A 27,307-nucleotide genomic window follows, 5' to 3' on the forward strand; every position below is an offset into this window, starting at 1 on the left:
CGGAAAGACTTACCTTAGGGGGAAAAAAGGACAGGTATACACTAGCGCGCACACACACACACACATATCCATCCACACATACACAGACACAAATGTCTGCTTGTGTCTGTGTGTGTGTGGATGGATGTGTGTGTGTGTGCTAGTGTATACCTGTCCTTTTTTCCCCCTAAGGTAAGTCTTTCCGCTCCCGGGATTGGAATGACTCCTTACCCTCTCCCTTAAAACCCATATCCTTTTGTCTTTCCTTCTCCTTCCCTCTTTCCTGACGAGGCAACCGTTGGTTGCGAAAGCTAGAATTTTGTGTGTATGTTTGTGTTTGTTTGTGTGTCTATCGACCTGCCAGCGCTTTTGTTTGGTAAGTCTCATCATTTTTCTTTTTAAATATATTTTTCCCACGTGGAATGTTTCATGAAGTTCATTGATGGTGCCCTAAGCTTGTGCCCTAAGCTTGTACATTAAATATGAGCAAGCTAAGGGTGTACAAGCTAAATTCTTATTCTTACTATTCTTGTCTTTTTTCCCAATTTATGACTTGTTTCAAAATTCTTCTTGTGGTGTGTGTTTTTTGAAAAACCATAATTATCTATTAAAAGTATAGCAGTGTATTGAAATGTTCTGAAAGGCACTGAATAGAAACTATGTACATTGACGAGACAATACAAGCTATCGGTTTCCAAATAGTGCTCTTGAATACTAGGAAAAATCTTTTGCACAGATACAGTATGAACTAAATGAAGACGCTTAAGTAATATGTGAAATACAGAATTGATCTTCATTTGTACAAGGTGTATATGCCCCGGGAAATCCTGAAAAACCTGAGAATTTCTTCATCTGAAACAAAACTGGGAATTTTGCATTGTTTCAGTTTTCTGTCAAATTTTCATAATTTTGACTGTTAAGAACTGATACTCTAACAAAGAATTTTACTTTAGCCCACTGCTGCAGAATAATACTGCAGCAATAAAACATAAATGAGAGAATAGTGCCAAAATAAAATTTTAGTTGCAAAGAAAATGTCCAATTTACAACAACAAAACACATTGCACACACAAGTGTTTGCCAACAGCAAAATGTGTCAAAGACTTTACAGCAAAGACCGTGCAATACGTCATAATGGCAAACTGCTTTAGACAAATGTGATGTCGCAACTACATTTTTAATAAATCGTGGGAAAATATTGTAAATGGTGGTTTGAGAAGTATTACTTTCAAAGTAAATTTACTTTTATACAAGATGAATTATGTTAATTGTGAGAATGTGCTATGAATTTCTTAAATCATGGAGCATTTAAAACTCGTTCAAAAAATTTCTTAAATCAAGGATCATTTGAATCTCATTCAAAACTCAACACTTTAAGGATCAACCACTTAGAAAAATTGTGGGCCCAGAAGACCAGTCGTTAATGCCATTATTGAAAATTGTATAGGCACATCTGTGTTTGATATATCTTAAAGGGTAACACACACTAAAAGATACCAAACTTCAAGGTTAGTTTTTCATATTTATTTTAGTTCTTTCATAGATTTCAAATTATGCAATAGCAATGGCAGAAAGTACAATTAACGTTTAAAAAAAAGTGTGAGGTGAGTTCTTGAGCAGTTTCATACATATTTGGCTTTTCTAGGGGAAAGTGAAAGTGCTCGACGGAACATATTCAACCAGGTCACCGACAAAATATTTGGTACACAGCAGTGAAATTTATAATCTTGCTTGTCAGAAATAGTTAGCTTGCTGCAATGTAAGCTGTGATCTTAGGAGCTGGCCCAACCACACCCTCGGAAAAAAAAGAAAAACAGAAAAAAGTTTTGACGACCAATATATGTGAAAGCTTAGCTTTTCTTGTAGCAATACTGTATGTATATTAATTTAAACCATTAACTTTTCCCGTTTGTGTAGTGAGATCACATGACAGAGCAATAATTGTCTTGTGAAAGAGCATCACAATCTTGACTTCAGTGCTTCAGAAGCTACCGTGCTGTATCTGTTGGAATTAGTATTTATACTATTGTAATATGAAAACATGCACTGTATGTGTTGCTGCACATCAAAGATCTTTGCAAAATACTTTTTTAAAATTATTGTTTAAGTGTCGGTAAGTTCTACGCTGGTGTATAAAACCTTTTCCATTCAAAGGGTTGATAGGTTTTATAGCTCCATAGGAAATTATACTGTCACTTAACATGGGAAAACTGTACTTTTGTCTGGTGTGCACTGTATTTTCATCCAGAAGATTTTCACGTGGGGGCAAAGTGTATCTTTAACTGAGAAAAATCTGAGGGTTTTTTTCCTCACTTCCATGTATACACCCTGTTTTCCACCTCAGTTATTTGCAAGTTCTGTCTGTGGAACATATTTGCGACCTTTCGATATGATATCGAACGAGTCAGTTTTATAATTACAGAACAGTTTCTCAGTTGAAAATATGGCAACATGCTGACCATTTACATGGTTTTCCTCTACTACAGATTCAGAAATTCTGCTGTGGAGAATAGTAGTTGTCAAGCAGATATAATTTTGGATCTGTGTTTGAAGTTAATTTTATTAACTTTGTGGCTCAGTGGTAAAATCCAGACATCTCGGGTTCGATTCCAAGTCAGTCCTAGGATTTTTGTGTGCCACTTACTGCTCCTCTCATGTCTGACAATGTTATTTTGAAAAATGCCAAGTCACACTGCTATTCAGAATCCACAGTAAACTGTAGGTCTTCCTATAGTTGTTTAAGTGAGGTCGGAGAAAGGCAACGGCGTGTCGTCTCCAAAAGGTGATTTAGTAAAGCACTGTAGCATTCGAAACAATCTTCTGATTGATGACAGCTGTACTTTATTATTCGTGAGCAATGTTCTGGTAAGGCTGTGTTATTAAAGTAGTTTGATATCCACAGCATTAAGGTAATTATCAAGTGTATAAGTATTATTGAAAATGATAAACGTATATTTGAAAGCAAAGTTTTATTGTAGTTTATTGCCCTAGTGTCTGAGGTTCACAAGCAATACTCTTACTGACTGAGGTATCCAGGTCCATAGCTAAGAAGTCTAAAGTAATATTTTAGGAATGAAGAATATTCCTCTACCATTGAGATCGTTAACCTGGCAGATGGGTAGGTAAATCCTTAAAGCTACACACCGTAGCATACTCAGTATTTGTTTAAACTTCTGCAACATTTGGTACTCAGAGTTCAGGTAGTAATAAACAAACTGAAGCATACCAAACAGGCTTCGGAAACAAGAGAAACTGCTGTGAGAAGGTGCTGACACTGACATTTTACACTGACTCGAGATTGAAGAAGATTACAGAAATATTAGTATCATTTGTTAGCCCAATACTAAGTGTACTGTCACTTATATTGCAGTGCAAATGTACAGTATTGCTAAACAGTGGAAGAAACACCAATCTCCTAATTTACATGTAATGAATTCATTTTACTGTCCTGCATTAAAAACAATCATCGAGCTACTTCCAGAAGCCTGTGGCAAAATGTTGGCAATGAAGACATCGAAACTGACAGAATCGAATACTAAATGCTTCCAAAGACACTTAAACACAGGAAATGACACAAGTTAAGAATGGCACTTGGTATGATGCACTGTGTGTGTTTTTTTTTTTTTCCTCCCCCCCTAACAATTTCATATTTTCTGCTTTCTCTATGTGTTGATAGAGATTTGCAGTAATTCATCCCCACACAATGTTAAATTGTCTTCATACCAGAACAGCTTGTTTCCAGATGCATTCAGTTGATGTTAGCATGAGAATCAGACTGTTAAATGAAAAAGAATACCATAAGGGTTGAAATACTTGTTGCACATGTAAAATAAATGGCTGCTTGAAGTTTTATTTGTATTTAACACAATGTGTAATCTTTAATTATTTTAAGCACACGTACTTTATACATAAACTGCTTCTAAAATCTGAATCACATGTGCTTGTTAACGCAGTGATTCATCTCCTAAACAGATTTCAGAGCTGAAATATTTTGATGTCTGAATACATTTTACACCCAGTGTACAAAGAGATAAAGCAGAGAAATGTGAAATGTTTCCAGCACCTCCTATAGTTGTCATTGCCATGAATGTACACTGCTATAATGTTCAGTTTGCTATGAATATACACTTTTTTATTGTTCAGTACAGCTATTTCGTGCTTGCTCCAAAGAAGCTACTACTCAAATAAAATGAACAAATTTTCCTCTCACATTGTTCACCATTAAAGGACTTCCAGATTACGTGTATTCCATTTACTGTGAATACGAGGCCTCACCCTCATTTATGACTCAGCTTATTGGTCCATTCCACACGTTGGTTGAGCCTATTGTCAGCATCAACATGGAGAGCCACTGAATTGTAACGTCACAAGCATGCTTAAATTCTTGAGTCCCTTGAAGTATGGTTCATGAGGAATTCATTAAGAAGTTTGGAGTTTCTTGAGAGCTGCTCTCGTATTCCATTCCTATTCACAGCTACCATACTATAAGAAAGAGAGAACACATTCCAAGGAACTAGAAACTTTGAAATTATATAACAAGTGGAGACAGTCCACATCTATGTCAGAAGTACACTAATCAGCCAGAACATCATGACTATCAACCTACTATTGATATAAACCTGTACAGGTGTCACCTGGGAAGGAATGACAAATGTGGTGCCTGCAGTATCAGTGAGTGTGCTATCTGTGTGTAAAATGGGGATGGCGTGCAATCTGAGTTTGACAGAGGGCAGATTGTGATCGTCCAGAGTCTTGGCACGAGCATTTTGGAAACTACACATGTCAGGTGTGCAGTGGTGAGTGTCTTCAACATTTGGTGAAACCACATCCAGTCAGTGTGGGGTTGGTCTGCTAAACACACAATGCACCAAACACTTCTAACAATGGGCCTCCACAGCCAATGACCCATGTGTGTGCCAATGTTAAAACCATGACATTGGCAGCTATTACTGAAATGAGCATGTGACCATCAGCAATGGACTTAAGCAAAGTGGCAGAGTATTGCATGGTCTGATGAATCCTGATACCACCATGCTAATGAGGGTGCGAATACGTAGTCTTCCAGGTCAACAGCTCTTATGCTGCGGAGCTCTTATACTGCGGGGCTGAGACAAGCTGGTGGTGGTTCCATTATGCTGGGGGGGGGGGGACTTTCACATGGGGATTCATTCATCCAGTGGAACTTGTGCAAGGCAAGGAATATCACACACTTGTTGCGGACCACATACATCTGTTCATAACGATCATGTTTCCCAACAGCAGTGGCATTTTTCAGCAAGATAATGTGCTGTCACAAGGCCAGGATGTGATGGAGTGGTTCGAGGAACACACTGATGAGTTCCAGTTGATGTGCTGGCCCCCAACTCGCAAGATCTGAACCCAATCACATACACATCTGGAATGTGATTGAATGTGGTGTCAGAGCTCATCACCTTCTTCCCAGAATTTGCAGGTAGTATGTCACTTGTGTGTGCAGATATGGTGCCAACTCCTTCCGGTGACCTACCAATGCTTCGTTGATTCCATGCCACGACGTGTAACCACTGTTATACATGCTAAAGGTGGACATACTGGCTATTAGGTGGGTAGTCGTGATGTTCAGGCTGATAGTTGGTTTATTTGGGAGAGGGGACCAAACAGCAAGGTCATTGGTCACATTGGATAAGGGAAGGATGGGGAAGGAAGTTGACCATGCCCTTTTAAAGGAACCATCCTGGCATTTGCCTGAAGCAATTTAGGGAAACCTTAATCAGGATGGCTGGATGAGAGTTTGAACTGTTGTCCTTCTGAATGAGAATCCAGTGTGCCAGTTCTAGCTGATCAGTGTATATGTAATCCATTTTTACAGTAGAATGGCAAGGCAATAATTTAATGTTAACTTATGCAAGGAAATCGTTAAACATCATTTTAACGGTACATACTGCAGTATAACTTTAGACAGTTCCCTAACCTACAAAAAGTAAATGGAAAAATTCCAGCCAGAAACTCCTGATTTTGTCTCATGAAGAAACTGAACAGAATATCATAGGAAATAGATGCCTTTATTGTAGGTTTCACAGATCTCACCTTAGGGCACAATATTCAGCAGTTGTGTACACTATCTGATAACACAAACACAATACTAGTATGATTTACTAGAATGTGTGATATTAATTAAAGGGACACTGAATAAACTCCTATAAAATGTCTGCACAACAGCAGTAACCTCACACCTCCACAACTAGGGTAACAAGAAGCAACAATAGGGGATTTGAAAATGTTACCTAACCTTAACCATCAATCAGGCTTCTCAATCTGCAAAGCTGTAAATGAAATTTTTCCAAACTGACTTAACTCCAGGAAAAGTGTGTGGCACGGTATGAAGGAGAATCTTAAAATCAAAGATGTAGGGTGCCAGATGTGGAGCTATGCCACAAAGAATCATCAAATTGTTCTAGATAATTCAGGTAAGTTGCAGAGATTCAAGTTGAAGAGGAATGTGAGAGTTAATTGGCTGCACAAAAAAAGTGTGGCAGTCCAGCAAAACCTCACAATCATTGCACTTGTTCTCATCATAAATAAAAACAAACTGTGAATAGGTTGTGCTTCCCCACCCCACCCCCCAGTCCTAGCTTGTGGATATGCCTTTGAGTGTAAGCAGTCTTTTTCTGTTCCCATAGTAGTTGTTTCTTGGTGGAGCTCTCTTGTTGATTACATTTGAGATTATTTCTGTGCAAAGTTAAAGCAGTTCATGTGTCAAAACATGAATTACCATTGGAAAAACAATGGTAGGGGCACTATTCATTTTTCCAAGTGGGAAATGTGGTGAGAAGTACAATTTTCATCCAGAACATTTGATAAAAGTTAAAGAGAAATGGGATGCAATTTTGTTCACTATCTGATGACACTGTAATTTCAGCATTATTTTTAGTGTAGTACATATCGCTAATATAAAACTTCAACAGTCCAATGTAAAATTTATGAGCAATTTAATCAAACTTGAAAGTCTCAGATCTAAACACCTTTTTTTCTATTTTAGAGAGACACCAAGGTAGACTTAACTAAGAATTACAGGTAACTGGTGTTTAACACTTGTAACACAGCTCAAAGAGTTAAACAGTACAGATGAGGCAATTACATTGTACAACTTGGAACTGGAATTTTAGCATCTGTTGTCATCTCAAACCTACATTGTAAGTCTCGAACTTGAAATCTGCATTCCTGCAGATGTTGCTGTTTTTGTAGCCTGTGTGTTGTCTGGAGTGGCCTCAGTTCACTGAGAATAAATTCTGATTTCATGAGCTTGGAAACCAGGCTGTTGTAATAGGTTGGATCTGTAGGTTTTTAAAACTTGAATCTTTTCCGCCATGTAGGTTTGGTACTTGCTTGTAATCAGATGGAAAGCAAACATGATGGAACACACTCGTGGCGGAGTACATGTTAGTTTACATATCCCTGAGTAACTTTTAAATATGTTTAATTTATGGTATTTCTTCATAATCATATGTGTGTAGATCATTGCTGAACCTTTATGGTTTATTGAAAAATGTGATTACTGAGTTGCACATGGAGTCAGTTCATCACAGTCATAAAAATAGTATGCACTCGTGTTGTTCATGTACTAACAGCATTACTGAGCAAAATAGCCCAGAGATAAAACATCTGACCCTTATTCAGGAATAACTCAGTGTATCTAATTTGGTTCATGTACAGCTTTCCCATTTGATTTAATTGTTGCCTAGCAAGGTCTTGTCGCAGTAACATAGCACTATGTCCCTAACGATTGAAATGAGCTTTGAAGTAGAGATAGGTTCTAGAGTAGCAAATTTTGTTAAGGGAAAGACTTTGTTCCACTTGTGGATACTTAATGAGACATTTGATTTAGGAAAAGTTGATAGTATTAAAGTGCTTCAAACGCAAATCTCAACGATGTTCTGTAACATTATAGTGGTGGTTGCTTCGATGGCATCCAGGAACAAAGCCGTACTACTACTCCAGTGACCTGTGTTTGTGATAGAATGCTAATAGAATTACAGACCTGAGTATGGAACATGTATGTGGTGTTTAATATTAATCAAAAGTCTGATTTCCACGTGCAGCTATCTGGCACATCAGCTTATGAATTGTAAACATCAGACATGAAAAATGTTTTTGTGTAATTAAAACATCAACAAGTGGAAATGTTAGTTATGAACATCTTTGAAAAAATCTTGTTTGTTAATTATGTTTTTGTGCTATTGTCTATCACAGATGCACACGGGAAAACAAAGTTTAATGTCTTGTAGATAAAATTATTTTATTTTATGAAGAAAACAAATATACGGAAAAAATGGAATTGTATTGACAAGACAGTAAAATCAAATGAAATGTGATTTGTCATTTCATCTTATAGAGTAACTTCTGTTTGAATCTTTCACAGCTTGGGACTGTTCTTCAAAGCACTATTCAGTTTTTTTTGTTTTGTTTTGTTTAATAATAACTTTGGAGAACTGTAAACAACCATCAAGCAAAAATCTCACACTATGGTCACCTAGACAGAGATGACTCGCAAATAAATCATTTTGACATTGTATGAAGCTCTGCTGCAGCAGAAACTGTTTCTCTGTTTTTGTTTCTTTTTCATCATGTCTATTTTATGTGGTAACACAAGTGTAAGCTATATATTTTCTGGCAACTGGTATCTTGTAAGAGATATAGTATATGGAAGTTAAATATAATTTGTGATTTTGAATACATGGACAAAGAAAAATCCAATGCTGTGCATAAATAAGAACATACATAATCATCCTGGCTATGTTTTAAAAAAGACTGCTTCGATAATAAAACTGGCAGATATATTGCTGGAGAAAATTACATTTCAATTCTTTGATATTATTTAGCAATTGGAAGAAAAACAAGACCAATGCACAAAGCAAATGGTGATGTGTACTGTCTTTTAAGAACCGTATATACTCGAATAATCCGCGCACGCCAATTTTGAGGAAGAGGAAAAATAAATTATTTTTTGCTTTAATTTGTTTTATTTACAAAAAAGATTGTCCCAACGTTATGATGTGTTCAAAAGTATGTATAATAACTACTGGTTTGAAGCAACGCTGCTGTACAGGTTGATAAATCGTTTAAACAACCGATTCAGCAGTGTGCAGCTGGCCGGCTGGCCCATTAGACGGGCGGGTGGCTGGGGAACATTGTCACCGCCAGCCGGGACTCTAGCGTACCTACAATAGCGAAAAAAGAAATGTAAATTATCTTGTTTAAGAATTTGTTAATATGGTATGTGCAATAAAATATTTTAGTCAATACCGGTACGTTTCCTCTCTTACCAATCTATTCATCACTTTCATCGTCATCACTAGCGGGAGAATCATTGTCGTCTTCACCATCTTCTCATCTGTTCCATCCAGTGAATTTGTGATTCCACATTTTTTGAAGGATTTTTCCACCAGTGGTTGCGGAATGGAGTCCCATGCACTTTTCACCCATTCACAAATCTGGGACAAATCCAGCCGTTTGATTTTTCCACTAGGTGTGAACTTACGGTTTTCATCAGCCATCCATTGCGTATATCGCTGTTTAAGTGCAGCTTTGAAAGGCCGATTTATACACACATCTAGTGGTTGTAGGATATATGTTAGGCCTCCAGGGATAATGACCAAGTCAGTTTTCCCTTTTTGTAATTTGTCTCGCACTTCCTTAGTTGTATGTCCGCGGAAGCTGTCCAGGACCAACATGTTGCATAAATTCAGTAATGCACCAAGACGACGTTGCCAAACATGTGTCAACCAGTTAATTATAAGTTCATTGTCCATCCACCCTTTCGGATTCGCTCTAATACCGGTATGCCTTTTACTGATATTTTCGGAATAGTTTTCCTTTTAAATATCACATAAGGTGGTAGCTTTCGTCCATCGCCAGTTACACACAACATCACTGTACATCTTTGTTTCTCACTGCCGCCAGTTCGTATCATGATGCTGGATTCTCCTTTCCTGTTCACTGTGTTGTCGAGCGGTGTCTCAAAATAGACTGGCATTTGATCTGCATTACCAATTTGGATAATATATAGGACTGTTTACGGCACAGATTTATCACATAACGATGAAAATTCACTATTTTTTCCTCATAATCGCCTGGAAGCCGCTGAGTGATAGTAGTTTTCCTCCGGAATCCTAAACCATTTCGGTTGAAAAATCTTGATAGCCAGCCCCGGCTAGCTTTGAAACTGGTAATGCCTAGTTCTTTGGCTAAAGACAATGCTTTAAGTTCGCACATTTCACCTGTCACCGCGCATCCGTATTGTCGCTTCTCATCTACATAATCACAGAGCCTTTTCTCGAGGTCAGGATGCTTCGCCTTTTGGACGCGAAATGCCCGGCGATTACTATTAGTTTCTTGAAGCTGCGTTTTATTTTTTCGCCAGTCGCGAATACAACTCTCACTCAGTTCGTACTTTCTTCCTGCTGCACGGTCTCCAATATTCTCGGCTTCTTCAATAATTTTCACTTTTTCTTTAGAAGTGTACGAGCAATAACGAGAACTTGTAGCCATAATTAACAAGTTTGAAGACGCTAATACTTCACTCCCAACGTGCTACTGATGCGTCACAGACTGAGGCCGCAACAATGCAACAGTTTAATGGGATGTATTGTTGGAGGCGGAGCAGTACCAACAATGTTTCAAATAATCCTCGCACCTCAGTTTTTCGTCCTAAAATTCGGGAAAAAAAACAGGGCTTGGATTATTGGAGTATATACGGTACTATTCTGTTTGTAAGTACAGTGTATATTTTCTCAAAGAAATAAAATATTGTCTATTTCAATAGTTGCAGGACATTTTTTTTATTCTTTAAGATCCATGCAGTGTATAGAATTTACCCTGTTACCTTTGAGTAAAAAATCCAGTTTGAGTTTTGCTTCAGCCATTAATAATTTCAAATTGTGTCACTGCTGGTTCCTAAATGCTGAGACTTTTTTGTGACTTTGCATAACATGCATGATGTCCCTTTCACTGTTCAGTATTGGGCAATGTGACATGATGGGATTATACAATGTTATATACAATGTAGTGTAATCACCCTGTGATTTGATGACACAGTGCCGTGATGTTGTTTGACATTGATATACAGTGTGAACTGGTCTTAAAACTGTTTCTCTCATCTGTAGAATTTTCGGGAAAATTATGCAATATTCAGATTTAATTATCTTAGTATATGCAAACACAATAACCACTAACATAGTCAGGCTACATGTCTTCATCCAGGTTGTCAGTTTTGCCATCCACATGCACATTTAAAGATTTTTAGATTCTTAACAGTCTTCTCATATGGTGCACTTGATGCATCAACAAAGAAAATCATTTCTGTTAGCAGAGTGTCTCCAGTATCATTTGACTTCAAAACTAAGGTTAGTCTGTACTCTGGCTTTGTTTCAACTGCCTGGTGAACAGAAACATGATAGATGCCACTACACATCTGACAATACTTTCTAAATCTGCCTTCTGACATACCCATTTGTACTGAAGTAGAAATAAAATAGCTCTTCTCCTTCTAATAAGGCCAACAGTTAGTAAAATGGATGATGTCATCAGTTTTGTGCTCAAGGGCAACTTATACAGGGTGGTACAAAAAGGTACGGCCAAACTTTCAGGAAACATTCCTCACACACAAATAAAGAAAAGATGTTATGTGGACATGTGTCCGGAAACGCTTAATTTCCATATTAGAGCTCATTTTAGTTTCGTCAGTATGTACTGTACTTCCTCGATTCACCGCCAGTTGGCCCAATTGAAGGAAGGTAATGTTGACTTTGGTGCTTTTGTTGCCATGCGACTCATTGCTCTACTGTACTAGCATCAAGCACATCAGTACGTAGCATCAACAGGTTAGTGTTCATCACGAACGTGGTTTTGCAGTCAGTGCAATATTTACAAATGTGGGGTTGGTAGATGCCCATTTGATGCATGGATTAGCACGGGGCAGTAGCCGTGGCACGGTACGTTTGTATCAATACGGATTTCCAGAACGAAGGTGTCCCAACAGGAAGACGTTCGAAGCAATTGATCGGCGTCTTAGGGAGCACGGAACATTCCAGCCTATGACTCGTGACTGAGGAAGACCTAGAACGACGAGGACACCTGCAATGGATGAGGCAATTCTTCGTGCAGTTGATGATAACCCTAATGTCAGCATCAGAGACGTTGCTGCTGTACAAGGTAACGTTGACCACGTCACTGTATGGAGAGTGCTACGGGAGAACCAGTTATTTCCGCACCATGTACAGCATGTGCAGGCACTATCAGCAGCTGATTGGCCTCCACGGGTACACTTCTGCGAATGGTTCATCCAACAATGTGTCAATCCTCATTTCAGTGCAAATGTTCTCTTTACGGATGAGGCTTCATTCCAACGTGATCAAATTGTAAATTTTCACAATCAACATGTGTGGGTTGACGAGAATCCGCACACAATTGTGCAATCATGTCATCAACACAGATTTTCTGTGAAGTTTTGGGCAGGCATTGTTGGTGATGTCTTGATTGGGCCCCATGTTCTTCCACCTACGCTCAATGGAGCACGTTATCATGATTTCATACGGGATACTCTACCTGTGCTGCTAGAACATGTGCCTTTACAAGTACAACACAACATGTGGTTCACGCACGATAGAGCTCCTGCACATTTCAGTCGAAGTGTTCGTATGCATCTCAACAACAGATTCGGTGACTGATGGATTGGTAGAGGCGGACCAATTCCATGGCCTCTACACTCTCCTGACCTCAACCCTCTTGACTTTCATTTATGGGGGCATTTGAAAGCTCTTGTCTACGCAACTCCGGTACCAAATGTAGAGACTCTTCGTGCTCGTATTGTGGACGGCTGTGATACAATACGCCATTCTCCAGGGCTGCATCAGCGCATCAGGGATTCCATGCGACGGAGGGTGGATGCATGTATCCCCGCTAACGGAGGACATTTTGAACATTTCCTGTAACAAAGTGTGTGAAGTCATGCTGGTACGTTCTGTTGCTGTGTGTTTCCATTCCATGATTAATGTGATTTGAAGAGAAGTAATAAAATGAGCTCTAACATGGAAAGTAAGCGTTTCCGGACACATGTCCACATAACATATTTTCTTTCTTTGTGTGTGAGGAATGTTTCCTGAAAGTTTGGCCGTACCTTTTTGTAACACCCTGTATGTTTGCCCAAACCACATACAGGCATTTCTTGACAACGGCTGTTTAGCCACTGTTAAAATTATGGGTCTAGCAAACAGCACGTGGCAAGGGCATATTCATTGATGTGTGACATATTTTACATGGATGGCATCTGCAGTGTTTGTAATTATATGTTTCAGGTGTAAGCTGTCATTCATGTGTTTTGTTCACAACGTATTACTTTAGTTGTCATGGCTGTGACTTGGTGTATAGTGTTACTAGATCTACAGGGTGTTTAAAAAATGACCGGTATATTTGAAATGGCAATAAAAACTAAACGAGCAGTGATAGAAATACACCGTTTGTTGCAATATGCTTGGGACAACAGTACATTTTCAGGCGGACAAACTTTCGAAATTACAGTAGTTACAATTTTCAACAACAGATGGCGCTGCAAGTGATGTGAAAGATAGAGAAGACAACGCAGTCTGTGGGTGAGCCATTCTGTACGTCGTCTTTCTGCTGTAAGCGTGTGCTGTTCACAACGTGCAAGTGTGCTGTAGACGACATGGTTTATTCCTTAGAACAGAGGATTTTTCTGGTGTTGGAATTCCACCGCCTAGAACACAGTGTTGTTGCAACAAGACAAAGTTTTCAACGGAGGTTTAATGTAACCAAAGGACCGAAAAGCGATACAATAAAGGATCTGTTTGAGAAATTTCAACGGACTGGGAACGTGACGGATGAACGTGCTGGAAAGGTAGGGCGACCGCGTACGGCAACCACAGAGGGCAACGCGCAGCTAGTGCAGCAGGTGATCCAACAGCGGCCTCGGGTTTCCGTTCGCCGTGTTGCAGCTGCGGTCCAAATGACGCCAACGTCCACGTATCGTCTCATGCGCCAGAGTTTACACCTCTATCCATACAAAATTCAAACGCGGCAACCCCTCAGCGCCGCTACCATTGCTGCACGAGAGACATTCGCTAACAATATTGTGCACAGGATTGATGACGGCGATATGCATGTGGGCAGCATTTGGTTTACTGACGAAGCTTATTTTTACCTGGACGGCTTCGTCAATAAACAGAACTGGCGCATATGGGGAACCGAAAAGCCCCATGTTGCAGTCCCATCGTCCCTGCATCCTCAAAAAGTACTGGTCTGGGCCACCATTTCTTCCAAAGGAATCATTGGCCCATTTTTCAGATCCGAAACGATTACTGCATCACGCTATCTGGACATTCTTCGTGAATTTGTGGCGGTACAAACTGCCTTAGACGACACTGCGAACACTTCGTGGTTTATGCAAGATGGTGCCCGGCCACATCGCACGGCCGACGTCTTTAATTTCCTGAACGAATATTTCGATGATCGTGTGATTGCTTTGGGCTATCCGAAACATACAGGAGGCGGCGTGGATTGGCCTCCCTATTCGCCAAACATGAACCCCTGTGACTTCTTTCTGTGGGGACACTTGAAAGACCAGGTGTACCGCCAGAATCCAGAAACAATTGAACAGCTGAAGCAGTACATCTCATCTGCATGTGAAGCCATTCCGCCAGACACGTTGTCAAAGGTTTCGGGTAATTTCATTCAGAGACTACGCCATATTATTGCTACGCATGGTGGATATGTGGAAAATATCGTACTATAGAGTTTCCCAGACCGCAGCGCCATCTGTTGTTGAAAATTGTAACTACTGTAATTTCGAAAGTTTGTCTGCCTGAAAATGTACTGTTGGCCCAAGCATATTGCAACAAACGGTGTATTTCTATCGCTGCTTGTTTAGTTTTTATTGCCGTTTCAAATGTACCGGTCATTTTTGAAACACCCTGTATATACCTCTATCAAAGCTGGTGGTCCAGTGAGGGGGTCAGTGACAATGCTTGTGTTGTATACTACATCTACTGTAGGTTCTGGTTATATGGAAAATCTCAATAATGTTAATTCTGCTGTGACCAGTGACATTGGTGTCAGTAGTTTCACATTGATCTGTAATATAGTCTGAAGGCTAAGTTGGTTTAGAAGAATGTAGTTTTGTTGAATGTGACAATTCTTTATTTTTGTTTTCCTTCTCCCCCCCCTCCCCCCCCCCCCCACCTTCTGTAATGTAGAGTTACATTTATATTTCCAAAGAATGCTGTTTTCCCACTGTGGTCTGATATTTTCAAGCTTTTAGTGTGTTTAAAGAGTTAATAACAGCAACATCCCCACCCAAAAACTCCTATTCCCAGAGAGGTCCCATTGCATTCTTAGTTTTCGGTTGGTAATGTTTTTGTGTTTGTCGTGTCATCCCATGGTGGTTTTTGAGGACTCCTAGCTCCGAAATGTTGCAAAATTACCACATAAAGCTGAAAGTATGTAAAGAATTTGGTGTGATTTGTTCCTGAAATCTGATGTTAAGCCTCTATCTTTTCAGCAAAGCTTTTACATAAATAACATACCACCACTTGCAAATAACTTAAATAAATGAGGCGATAGTGTTCAATTTGTTTCTTAGGAGCAAATTTGTGAAGGATGGTGGCTGTGGAGGAACTTAAAATCTGGAAGTTAAGTTTTGTGGAAGTTGGATTAAAAAAATTCAGTGTCCATGTGTTACCAAATTTTAATTACTTTAACCTTTCCACACTCGTGCAGCATCTTAATGGACTTGACAGCTGCAGCACTAATAGCTGTTTCATTGTAAATGCTTGAAATTATTTAACTTGCTTTTTATACTCCACCTAGTTATGATACATGCATTTTATTAAAATATGGATATTATTAATAGCATATAGCTGGCAACTAGTATTGTTGTTCTGGAGGATTACTATGTATGATATAGTATTATGTTAATTGTTCCATTATCAAAAGCAGCTCCAATAAAATATTATTTTATTTTTTAAAAGTTGACGATTATGATCTTGGTCATTTCAAACACAAAATTATCATCAGTGGGTTTAACTGGCAGAATCTGAGACACATCTTGGTGCCTTGAATGCACACTATGAATCATGAAGACTCATTTATTAGATGAGCATTCGCCATTGGAATATGCTTGGCCAGCTGTATTATCATCCTTATTATCCAACTGTAACCTAATATAGTTCATCAGTAAGCAGCAGCACTGTATTATCCCATTCCAGTGACTTTTTAGTCAATATGATGTTAAAGGCTGCTGTCTCCACTGAGTACTCTATTATTTCTGGAGAAACACCTAGAAACATTAATTGGTTTCTCTTTTTACATGACACTTCAATAATGATTACCATGTGACAGAAACACTGTTACAGTGTCAACAACTTAGTAATTAGAAATTTATGTGTATCTGGAGAAAATGAATTTATGAAAGAATGTGGTGTCTTGGGTGTACCTTCCGTGTTATTCAAATTGAGTAAGGTGCTTAAGACACTGGACAGGCATTTGGGAAGAGCAGTGTTATAGTTTGTTGTGATAAAAATGTTACAGAAGTGTGGGAGTCATTCTCATGGTCTGTTGGCGTGGTGTAGCTACTCTCCTACAAGGACATTGGGGGTTCGATGAGCTGTCAGGGGCTACTTATATCTGTCAGAGATGAAAGTGGCCACAGCAGGAGTTGGAGTTAAGAAAAAGTCCTTATTATTCATCAAGCTAGGGATAATACGTGGCCTTATCTGATGGACAGCCTGATGTTGATCTAAGGTGTCTTCATATCAGTGTAGCATCAGTGGTCATCACTGAAGGCCATACTCACTGCTGGGAGGCAGTGAGCTGACCTAACACTGAGTAGCACCGGCCAGCTGTAGCTAATATAGCATTCTTGCAGACCGGAATGACTGTGCCTAACACAGCTGTCAGTGGCTAGGTAAGACTTCTCTGGATTCTAGAGGCAGCCCAGCGGCAAGTGAACTGCGAACTACAACAGGTGTGGCCGGTGGCTGGCTATAGGAGACTGTCTGACCTGATACTGTTGCTGAACCCTTTGCTGGCCCTGTCACTGTTAATAGGCAGCCGTATGTAGCACCCTCGTGCAGAGCGGATGTTAAACACTAACCATCACCTCACAGCTTAGTTATTGGATCAGCAATTCATCAAATGTATCACAGTCTCTAGCATAAAATTGCACATAGCAAAATCAGTAAAGTCAATCAGCATAAAAAACTGCATTTTCTAGTAAAAGGCACATCACACACAATTTTATTGTTTGTCTAAAGCACAACATAGACATAAATCAGTTCTTCTTCTTCTTCTTCTTCTTCTTCTTCTTCTTCTTTTACCTGCACCTTTGTCCCACAGTGTTTGCAGGGTCAGCATGGTAACAATCAGATTTGGCAAAGTTAATCTGAAGGGGTGGCCGAATGTCCTTCCTGCCACCACCCTGTACCCCCCAGGACGGAAGCAGTGTACCCCAGCTGTCTGCATCTAGTGTAAATCATGAAATAGTGCGAACGTGTTTCAAATGTCTGTGAGTCATGTAACTAAGGTGGGACGTGGGGACCAGCCCGGTATTCACCTAAAAGCCACATCCAGTCTGGCCAGCACACTGGCCCTCATTGTTAGTCCACTGGGCGGATTCGATCCGGGGCGGGCGCAGCTACCTGAGTCCAGGAAGCAGTGCATTAGTGCTCTAGGCTAACCTGGCAGGTACATGAATCAATTAATAACTAGAAAGATCATCAGTTGCCTCTGTTCATAGTACAGTGTAAATCTTAGCACAAACCATAACAAAACAAAAATTAATAGTTCATTCACTGAATAAAGCTAAGAAGAAATTTTTCAGTTCTCAATTTTTTATTACTTATTTATTTACATCATCATTTGCCTGTCTATAATGGCCTGTCTGTTATTAACTTATCTGTTGGTTTTTTGACTCTCGTAATTAATATATCCTGTGATACCCTTTCCATCACAATTCCAGCACTATCCATAATTGTGCTTTTATATTTTACAGCTAGTCTTTCCCTTAAATCTACTGGTACTGTCAAAGCAAAACTGGGTAAACAAACATGGCTCTATGTTCATATACTGAAGTTACTTTTCCCCCTTAATGTAACTGACAGGCCAGAATTGTATATTTTTTTCACAAGAGGCAAACATTTCACACAAATCAACATCATTTACTTTACTACCAGTAAATTCTTTTGAATGACTTTTAAACTGAATACAAAATTTGTTCTGATACCTCTCCCACAAGAAAAGAAGAACTTGTTTACAAAATTTATATACGGAAACTCTTCCCAGTCAGATTCCTTACTTGCAATAGATTCTGAATAATTTTTCCCACATAATCTTGAAAATTCATCCACTTTTGCATCCTCAAATACTACACTTTTACTTTCCCCTAACAAAAACTCGTCTTTTGAAACAATGAAACATTTTGTTTTCTCATCAGTGTCATCCACTTCAATCAAAACATTTCATTCTACATAATCATTAATAAATTATGCACATCAACAACAATGCTAACTACATCAAGTAAGTCAGCAATTTTAATGTTAATTATAGTATTTTTCTCTACTTTCAAGCCTAATTACACCTGAAACTTTGACTGTTTCTACCATGATTTGGCAGTAACTTTTAATTCTTGGATTGTTGATATAATGTGTGCAAATTAAATGCTGTTGTACTGAAGTTCACATTTCAATTCATTTCTTGCCTGCAAAATTTTTTTACTTGTTTTCTTTATCCAATTACTCAGTTCAATCAATTTGACTGTCTAGTTTTTTGTTCAGATTGTCGGCTTTGTCTGCTAGTTTACTATTTAGTTCCTTTTTAATTCTTTGTAAGATTCACTTATTTTTTACTCATTTTTTTAACAATGCACTCAAATTGTTTTCCATTTCTATTAGAATGTGGTGGTGTTTATGATGGTATGGATAAATAGTAGTTACATTGTTCATAATATTTGTATTCACACTTCAGGATTACATTATATATATCAGCACTCTCTAACATGTTATGGGCCCAGGATGGTAAATCTCTGCAGTGAATTATATATGTCATCATAGTAGGAATGTAAATAACTGAACAAGTGTATTAGGATATTTTACTAAATTGTTTGTGACACATAAAAAAGTAGTTGGGTCATTCAATGCCTGTGAATTTAGGTTTCCAAAAAGTCTTCAAATTTAAATTTGATGAAAACCACTACTCTGGTGGTAGACAATCTGAAGGCAAGGATGTTTACAACACATCGAAGTTTGTGATAAAAGTAATTCTAATGTGTGAAAAATTATGGGACTATGTCACATGTGCAAGTGCTGCTATCAATGCAGAGAAGTATACAGATGTGTGGACACACAACCTTTTGCATGTGGATATATCTCTGTGGATGCATATGAAAATGCAACATAGGCAAAGGGAGTGTGAGATATCCTGGAAAACCTGCCTGCTGGAAAGAATAATACTAGGTGGATGAATCTCTGAATTGTTCTGTTGGATGCCACATTAACCTAATTAGAATTAAATCTTCAAAATTGCATTACTCATAGTCTGGATGTAGCCAACAAAGCATGGGCAAATCAATTGATAATGAACTAATTGCACTCATAATGCTGAGAGTTTAACCATAAACTTGTCTGTCTTACAAGGTGGGTTTAGAGTCAAGTACAATAGATGAAAATTTCACATAAGAAAACATCAAATAAAATTTGCTAATGGAAGTCTGGAAGACTACCTCAAGTCTGAGCAAGGTGGTTCTGTTAGTGCTTTATTTGCAAAGCATTGTAAGAATTTACAGAAAGGTTTTTTTTTTCAAAGACAAACAAGAAAATAAGAAAATAAAATTTTACAGTTGCTGAAAACATAGTCACTTCAGGTCCAGTTGTCTCAAGAGGCAAGAATCATTAAGGAAGGATACCAAGGGAACAGACAAGTCATTGTTTTGTGCCTTTGGTGTCTCAGATTTCAAACAGAGTGAGTGGATAATTGATTATGGAGCATCATCCCACATAACTTCAAGAAAGGGATGGCTTTAAGATTTTGTACCAGAAAATTGCAAACAAAAAATTGCAAAATGTTTTGATAATGTTTAATTAGTAAGTGAAGGTAATGGAAATGTTACTGTCAGTTCATAGGTATATCTTCAGTTATAAATGTTATTCTTGGGCCTGGCTTAGCCATGAATTTATCACTTTCTGCTTTGGTTCAGAGTGGCATAAATTTTGTTTTTGATGATGGATATAAAATGATCAAAAGGGATGAACTAGTTTGTTCTGGATTTGAGTCAAATGGTATTTATAAGAGTAAAAAATTTTGAACATTTTACAACTGAACATGCTGTAGCTATTAGTAAAATGGAAGACTTGTGATGTTGTAGACTAGGTCACGTTAGAGTTGACACTAGACAAGTTGTGTTTACAGAGTGGAGTCATAAAACTGGAACATTCTGATTTTGAGACTGTTGACAAGTGTTTGGCTTTAGGGAAGAGAGGCAGTCCTGGAATTGTGCTTGGTAATGGAAGCAAGACTGAAGAAAAATTAAGACACATTCATAGGATTTTTCAACCTGGAAAAGGGGTTTGACAAATTAAAATGGTGCAAAATGTTCAAAATGTGGGTAACATATAATATGTATAAGAACCAAGAGGGAACAATAAGACTGGAAGACCGAGAATGAATTAATTGGATTAAAAAGGGTGTAAGACAGAGATGCATCTTTCACCCCTGTTGTTCAATCTAAACATTCAAGAAGCAGTGATGGAAATAAAATAAAGGTTCTAGAGTAGGATTAAAATTTAGGGTGAAAGGACATCAAGGATAAGATTCACTGATGACATTGGTATCCTCAGTGAAGGTGAAGAAGAATTATAGGAGCTACTGAATGGAATGAACAGTCTAATGAGTACAGAATATGAATCGAGAGTAAATCAAAGAAAGATGAAAGTAAAGAGAAGGTGCAGAAATGAGAACTGTGTAAAACTTTACATCAAAATTAGTGATCATGAAGTAGACAAAGCAAAACACCCATGATGGATAAAGCAAGGAGGACATAAAAAGTAGAATATCACAGATAAAAAGGGCATTACTGGTCAAGAATAGTCTGCTAGTATCAAACATAGGCCTTAATTTGAGAAAGAAATTTTGGAGAATGTACATTTGGAGTACATCATTGTATGGTAGTGAACCATGGGCTGTGGGAAAACTGGAACAGGAGGAACTGAAGCATTTGAATGTGATATAACTGAAGAAAGTTGAAAAACATGGTACTAGAGGGAGCTGTTGAGGGTAAAAACTATAAGAGAAGACAGATATTGGTATATATAACAAATAACTGAGGACTTAGTTTGCAAGTGCTATTTTGAGATGAAGAGGGCACAGCAGAGGAATTCACGAAAGTCACATCAAACCAGTCAGAAGATAATCATGCATGCTTCATAAAATGCCTTAATTTCCATTTCGTAAGGCTGGAGAATAACATGCATCTGAGATGCTTGGCTTGGTGCATATGAATTTATGTGCACTCTTGGAGCAAATGTCACACAATGTCTCACACAGTGAATGCATATACCAGTTGATGATTATTCCAAGACATTTTGTTTATCAATGTTAAAAATCAAGCATCTGATTTTTCTGTGATTTTAAAACTTGGGCAGAAAATAGTGTGGGAAAAACATCAAAGTCAGTTATATCAGACAATGGCACTAAATTTGTGAACTCAGAGTTTGATTCATTTACCAGAGAATGGGATCAGATTATTGTGGCCTGTAGTCCAGAACTGGATGGTCTTGTGTAAAGAATTAACAGATCAGTTTGTGAGAGGACAGGGTGTGTGTCCCTTGATTCTGGTCTACCTAAGTAATATTGGGCACATGCATGTAATACAGTTGTTCACACAAAGAACCACATTCCTTATAGAGAGCTTAATGATAAGACTCCACAAAAAGTGTGGAAGAGTGAGGTATGTTCTTTGAACCATTTAAAAGATTTTGGTTGTTGAGCCATTCTCCATGAACCAGTGGGATGTCAAGGTTAAGGAACTTGTTTGTTTAGATTATGACGAAATGATTAAAGGTTACAGACTAATTCATCCACAGAACATTAAGAAAATTGTGAAAGATAGAGGTGTAGGTTTTCTAGAGAATGAGTGCATGACTGATAGGAATGGGGCACTAGCTGAAATTGAAGATCATCGTAAGTTCTGCCTGAATGAACAGTATGCTGAACTAGGTGAGGTAGAGGAAGTAAAGGAAGTCAGCAGTGCTGAGAGTGACAGTGCAGACACTGGCCAAGACCCAGACTACCTCCCAGATGCTTGGTCAGTGGTAGGCATAAAGGAGGCTGAGATACTCCCAGTGAACACTGATACTCCAGAAAAGTGTAACGCAGCAAGTTATTATGAGATGACAGTTGTTGCAATAAGCACAAAGCTGTCTAGTACAATAGTGGCAGGATGGCTATGTTTTTTCACTTTGCTCACAGCACAGCTGAGGCTGCTTGCCGTGAGAACTGCATAGCGTAACATTTAGTTAATACAAAGATTCATACCCTCTATGAATCTAAATAATCCATATTAGTTATTATCTGATTTTGTTCAAATTTGGTACACAGCCTTTTGTTATTAATGGAATGATGCTGTGAAAATTTCAGAATTTTATTTATTATGGTGCCGGAGATAAAGAAAGTTACCTAAAAGTCCTAAAACCAATGCTTGTTTTTTAAAACCATGTTAGAAACAAATACAGATTGACTTCCATTATCATTTGAAGCCACTGAATAGTTATTAGTACATAAAAATCAATCAATTAGAATTTTCTTTTTCAACACTTTAGTCACTGTGCATTACGTAATACAAAAATTGGGCAAAATTATTATCTGATTATATTTTGTTGCGTGAGTGTGTGAGAATGATTGAGAGAGTGCATGTGGGACATACGTTAAAACTTAATGTCATTTTTCATAAAAACTTGTACAAATAGACCGTGGGAAAGTTATGGTGCAATCATGATTCAGATGACGTTTGTCAGTGTGAGCTTACTTTTGTATAAAAGCAGCCAGAATGAAAGTTATAGGGGAATATGTTTATTTATCAATTTGGAGAATAATTCATACTTTGCTTATTTTGATTAAACAATATACTAGAAATTGAAGTTTTAATGACTTTAATTACTATCAGATTATTGACTGGATAAGGCAAGTTTTGACACAAGAATGATCTGGAAGAAACATTCTAATTGCTCGTTTGGATCAACAGCCAATCAGAATTAAGCTGTTCCCACATGAATATAGTGGAATGGGCAGTGAGTAGGATTGTTTGAGACAGTCGCTTCCTAACCGACCTACAGATAACATCATGTTAGATAGCTCCATAAAATGACTCTGAAAAATGAAGAAATAGTGAGTTAATTGTGGTTCAAATACCTTGTGACTGAAGCGACTGGAGTTACAAACATTTTAATGAAAGTGTGGTGTTTCTAAATTAAATAGTTTGAGAGTTATGCGTGTGTGAACTTTCTGGTTGTAGTAACAATTCCGCATGGCATGTTTCGCGCTCTGTACAGAATACTTTGGCGAGCACTTCTTTCAAAGAAGACCACTGAACTGACCAAATGATTAACCATCGAATAGTTGTGGGTCGGTGCCTGGTAGAACATGAAAATTAGGCGGGTTGGACTTGCAAAAATTCTGGCTGCTTTTCAAGTGAAACTATGTTGTACAGACAGTGAACTTTGAATGATAGAGCATTACCATAGTAAATACAGACTTGATAGCCATTTCATGTGTTTCCATATGAATAAAAAGCAGATTCAATCTAATTTTAAATGCTTTCTGCAAGTAGACTGCATCCTCTGAATGCCCAATTTTTTAAAAATGAACTTTCAGGAACTGACTTTCAACTCAAGTTACGCGGTCTCTGTGTGGTAGGTATTAGGTGTGGTTTCATCAACACTGCTTTACACTGCCTAGTATGTATCTGCTACTACAGAGTGAAGGGATGTTGGAAAGGAGCATATCGAGGTAGGGTGACTTTCGATAAGTAAAAGAGAGAATACAGACGACCGACCCCCCCCCCCCCTCCGCAACAGGACCAACCAATCAAAAGGTCTGTCCATATATGTCTACCAAAAAGTAAAAGCATCATAGGTAACAGGTTGGTATTTGATTAAGATACACAGATGGTGCAGCACATTGTCATACTAGACTTGTTAGATAAGAGATTAGCTCAAAAGTTCATTTTAGATTACGACAAAATCTTTCCACCAGTTGCGAGAAGTAGTATTCCTAGAGCTCTCAATAGTTTAGCTTTAAATCTTGATGTTAAGATTAATTGTTTTGATATTAAAAGGGTTTTTCTGAATGGAAACTTCAAGGAAACTGATCACATGAAGCAACCAGATTAAGGTAATGAAGTTGTAGTGTGTAGACAATGCAAGACCATTTATGGTTTAAAACAGCCAGTTCAGCAGTGGAATGAAATGGCAAAAAATGTACTTTTAGACCTACGTTATGCTGTAACTACTGATAAAGATTGTGCTGTGGTGATAAGTACAACAGGTGCCACCAGTGACTTGGACAGCATACGTCATAGCAACAGTACACCAGTACACACGAAGCATAAATTCAAACCAGCCAACTTACTAGCAGATCAACAGAGTGTGACACCAGCAGCTGGGCCAGAGGCAGCTCCAAGGTATGTGTGCAGCCTGAACTATTTCCTAACTTCCGCTGAAACTAAGTCTGAGCCAACCAAACAGAAGTATTACTCTGCAAGATGGCTATTTGGGCCTGTGCAGCAATGGCAGCCAGCAGTTCCAGTGCAGCCAGGCACACTGGGGAGACCCTGTCCGGATGATGTGCTACCACGATCAATTCTTCTACTCTTCACTGTCACCATGAAGTGGGACTGGCCAAATGGAATGCTGCTGAGGGGAGAGGACTTGGTATTCTGTTTTGCTACATCTCCTATCCTTGGGATGTGTCAGACTTAGTGTCAGTATTACATTCCTACAGACTTTAGAGGGATTAAACCTATGATTGTTACTTTTTAGAACTACATTATTTGAGCATTCTCTCAGTCATGGGAGTTTTTATTTTTATTCTTCAGAAGTCAGTTACTGTTTCATCCTAGATCTGTGAATTTATTTCTTGTGTTCCAAATAAAACTATTTAATTGATATACCTGGTGAAGGTTTCATATGATATAACAGAAGGAAGGGACATATGAAATTGTGTGTTCATTGAAAGGGCAGTTACAAGAATTGCAATTATTGCTTAGGCAGCAAACAATGTGGTGTACAACACTGACAAGCAAACATACTGTTGTGTCAGTAGCCGATTTTGTTTAAACTCAGTACTCTTGTATAATGGTAAAAAATAATAGATGCACATTTTTTTGCATTGGCAGTGGTGAAATTTTAAGGGTGAAAAAGCTCTCTGAGAGGTACTGTGACAAATGGTATTTGGTTTTAAGTCAGTATATCTGAAACCATGAGAGATAAACAAAAATCTTTCAAATAGAAGTTTAATGGTAATCAACATTCTTAAAGACAGTATAATCAGATTTTACACTAATATGATATTTTGCAAAATTCCCCACCATCATCAATTAATTTTGCAAAATTACAAAATTATTAGGATAAAAATAAAAGAAAATATATTACATCAAATTCAACCACATATAACAATGTTGGTTTCCAAAATGTTATTTTTGGTAAATAATCTGTAAACCACTCATTATGGTGGAATTTTACAAAGTATCAAATTGGTGCAAAATATGATTATACCATTTTGAAGAATGTCAATTACCATTGAACATATCTCACACATTTTGGTAACTTTCACAGTTTCGAAGATATTCCACCAAAATCAAATATAGTAAATTACCTTTCAGGGGGTGTTTTACCCCTTAAAAGTAAGATAAGCCATGCATAAAAACCTACATGTCTTTTACAAGGAAATCTACCTTTGCATTTTGTGGGATCTACGTCTAGTATTTACAAGAGCGAGTAATTAAATTGTTGCACTTAAGCTCAAGTTATTAGAGAGGTTTGTAAAATCCAAGGAAATGTTTAGGGGTTTTTCATATCACTGAAAACAAATCTCATGTAAAAATTATAGAATTAAAAATTACAGCTCCAAAATGGCGATCTGATCAATCAAAATAATTTTAACTCTTGCTCTTTGCCAAACCCTGGAATAATCAATGGGGAGGTAGTGAGAATCTATTTCCATTTTGTTTTTTCGTATTGCTTTTCTATTTTTGTTTTTTTTTTATTTATTAGTCTCTTGTATTTTTATAGTGTTTCTGTTTGTAATGTTTTTGCATGTTTTACTAGTGTCTTCTGTTCCTTTGCAACTACACCAATTTTCACACCTTGTTTACGTTACTTTTTAATATTTGTATTCTTTGCAGAAATGACAGTTAAAAGAAATTCTTTTATGCACAAAGAATGTACACACCAAGCACACTATATAATTGCAATATCATTGCATAATACACATTTAGCTTCACAATTTTTGAAACAATAGTCTACAGGATTATTAAACTCATGTGACTTCTCTTGTAAAATCTCCATCTTTGCACCATGAATGCTTAAACACATTTATAAACTGAGGGGAGTATAGTTGATCATGGATGAGTAATTGAAGTGTGATGATGGTGTTTTGTATATGTAAGTTTATATTGTAGCTGTATAAAATAACTATATCCAAAAAATATCTATGAGAAATCTTCAAGATTATGAAGCTGAAAAAATCAAGAGGCTGAATCATTCTAGTCATTCCTGCAGGAACTGATAAAATTTTTGTATTTTTTGGTAATTTGTCCATGGTTTCAAATGTTCTCAAATTTTGGCCACTCCATGAGTCTAAAGGTAAACACTATTGTGGTTACAGTTAGGAAGATAAACATTTGTGAACCATATTTGTACAAGGTTCAGTGTCATCTTACCAGATTGTGAAGGTAACAGAAGAATGTTATCAGGCTTGAAGAGATTTTATTCTACTCAAGGCCTAAATTCTCCATCTTTTCTTGTAAAATAATTAATAGCGGTGACCAAACAGAACCAGTTGCTGATATGATAGGCTGAATTGTATAACTGTGAGTCATACAATTTGATGATTGGGCTGATGCTTCAATTTTTTCATGTCCTTTGAAATATAAAGTACTCATATAATCATTTCTAAATTGAACCCTGCTGAGTGATCAGAGTTAAACACATTGCCTTTCCAAATTAGTGAGAGTACTGTTTTTACTTCTTCAACAAATTTAGTTGCTTCTAGGTTTAGTTTCCCTATATCT

The sequence above is a fragment of the Schistocerca cancellata genome, chromosome 4 (genome assembly GCF_023864275.1).
Source record: "Schistocerca cancellata isolate TAMUIC-IGC-003103 chromosome 4, iqSchCanc2.1, whole genome shotgun sequence".
Classification (NCBI taxonomy): Eukaryota; Metazoa; Arthropoda; class Insecta; order Orthoptera; family Acrididae; genus Schistocerca; species Schistocerca cancellata.